The sequence below is a fragment of the Rhinolophus hipposideros genome (assembly GCF_964194185.1).
Source record: "Rhinolophus hipposideros genome assembly, chromosome: 23".
Lineage (NCBI taxonomy): Eukaryota > Metazoa > Chordata > Mammalia > Chiroptera > Rhinolophidae > Rhinolophus > Rhinolophus hipposideros.
The window spans coordinates 39,293,725-39,296,191 of record NC_138069.1 but is presented as its reverse complement, the minus strand read 5'-3'; positions in this window follow the sequence as shown (position 1 = coordinate 39,296,191).

The following is a 2,467-nucleotide window of genomic DNA, read 5'->3' as shown; positions in this document are numbered from 1 at the left end:
TGGATGTATTCTAGAATCTCATTTGTACATCTCTGTGTTGGTAGGCATACACGGAGAGGAAGGAGAGACTGAGCGAAAACGTGAATGCTTTTCTGCTCTTCTACTGGACAGGCCAGTTTGAAGCCTTTGTCCCAATAGTCTTGAGCCTGAATTTCAGGGTTGATTGGAGACCCAGACGTGAGGGCCATGGGTACTTGTTGCCCTGATCTCAGACTTTTGCCAAGGATGCTTTGGGATGTGGAGTCAGGCCGTGAGTCCTCCTGGCCCTTCCGGCAGCTGTCAAGCAGCCCGTGGGCCTGGCACACAGGCCTTCTCTGACCTGCTCCCCATTCTCTCGCCCAATCCTTCGGCCTGCTCTCCACTGCATACCCTTGGCAGTGGGTCTTCCTGGCACCCACTTAGCTGGGATCTCGACCCTTTGCTCAGCTGCAGCCAGCACTCTCCCCTCAGGACAGGACCTGAAACTTACTACCAGCCCCTAACTGGGGTTACCCTCAATAGGCAAGCACCCTGGCAGCATGCCTTGCTCCCCCACTTCCCAGCCGAGCCCCCATCCTGTAAGCCCTTGTTTATCTGGATGGTTCCCCAGCACAGCAGGGCTCCTCACTGTCTTCTCTGGCTGAACCCCCAAAGAACAACATCAGCAGCTGAGCTAGCTGTCCCACCTGCCCACTCCAGTCTTAACATCCTGCACGGCCTTCCTCAGTTATGGTGGGCTCTGGAGCCAGAGACACCTGGACTCAAATCCTGCTTTGGGTGCTTACGACCCCAAGGCCTTGGGCAAGTTGCTGCCCTTTCCTGAGCCTCATTCTCCTCACCTGTAAAATGGATCCCTCCCAAAGCCACAGGGAGGATGAGCTGGTGAGTATAAAGCGCATAGTAGGCCCTCAATCAATGGCAGCTTAGGAGGTGTCCGTTTGGGGTGATGAAAAGTTCTGGAACAGGATAGTGGTGACGGTTGTACAAGTGTATGCAGGTACTTATTGCCATTGAATCATGCTGTTTAAAAGGGTTAAATGGTAGTTTTTATGTTGTGTGGATTTGCTCCAACCCATAGGTGAGGCTCCCTGCTGGCCCTGATTGCGGCGTCTTTATACTCGGGCCTGTCCAGCTTTAATCTTCAGATGCCTTTGCCACTTCTTCCACTTCCAGATGCTCCTTAGAAAACTGCCCTGACCTTGATGCTGACTAAGACATCTTGTTTTTTCCTCTTCCCGAAAGGCCCAGCCCCACAGAGACCTTCCATAGGGGAGGGGAAGGTCCAAGGGAGGCACGCTGACCGTCCAGCGTACTTCACGTCCTGTAACTACTGTTGGCAGCCCAGGAAGGGAGGACCGCACTCAGCCCAGGAGTTTGGAAGGGATCTCTGTCTCTCAGGGGTCAAGCTCGGGGTCCTTCTCAGGGTCTGCAGCTAAGCCTGGCGGTGAACTCCCCTCACTGCTGACTCTGCCCCAGAGTCTCCTCTGTCCACAGGCCTTTACGGCAGCCTTTGCCTAAACCAAGTTCTTCATTCCTCATATCCCCAACCCCACCGCCTCCTCTTTTATCCCTCCCACTTTCCACACTTAGCAGTGGCACCTAGCAGTCCCTTTGGCTGCCCAAGTCAGAAACCCAGAGCCCACAATTCCCCTTAGGACCTCACTCTAGTTACCCAGGACCCCAGAATTCTCTGCCCACACGTCCATCCGTCCGGGGCCTACACAGATGGTTTCAGTCATGCCTTGGCCCAAGGGGTGGATGACAGCAGCTGTTTGTGGTGGGTAGGACACTGCTGAGAACTCGAAAGTGTAGGCTGGTCCCCAACATGGGGGGCAGATCCAGGGGTGTAAAGAGAAAAGGGGCAGAGACCAGGCAGCAGCCTCTATAAGAGATGGGGTGAGCCTGCTTCCACCATTTGCAGCTGCCCAACCTTCCCGAGCAGGAGACAGGGCCTGGTCCCCACCTCCTGGCCTCTGAAGGGTGGCTTTATGTCAGTTCCCAAGTGTTTAATCCTGTGTTTTCAGTACACTCATCACATCACTACCTCTGTTCCTTTCTGTGGCAAGGAGCCAGGCTTCCCACCAGCGAGGCTAAGGCTCAGCCTGATGCCGCCGGGAGGTCTAGTGCCAAGAGAAAGAATGGATGGCAGTAGATGCCCTCTGTGCGTCTGTCTGCGGGGGCTGACTGAGCCGCCCAAGGCACGGCTCTCACCTCAGCTTCCTCCCAAGACTGAGGGAGTCGCTACTCATTCGTAGGGTCTGATTCTGCCTTCTCCACCCCTGTTTCTCCTCGTAGAACTGGCCAACCTGCCCCCATTTCTCCCTGATCTCTCTGCCCCTGCCCGCCTTTCCCATCCACCCTCCACCCTGCAGCAGTCAACTTTCCAAAGCACAGGCTCTCTCTCTGCTGACACACTTTCAAGGGCTCCCTACTGTGCTCTGGATAATGCCTAGATTCTCACAGGACGCTGCTATAGCTGACCTCTGCC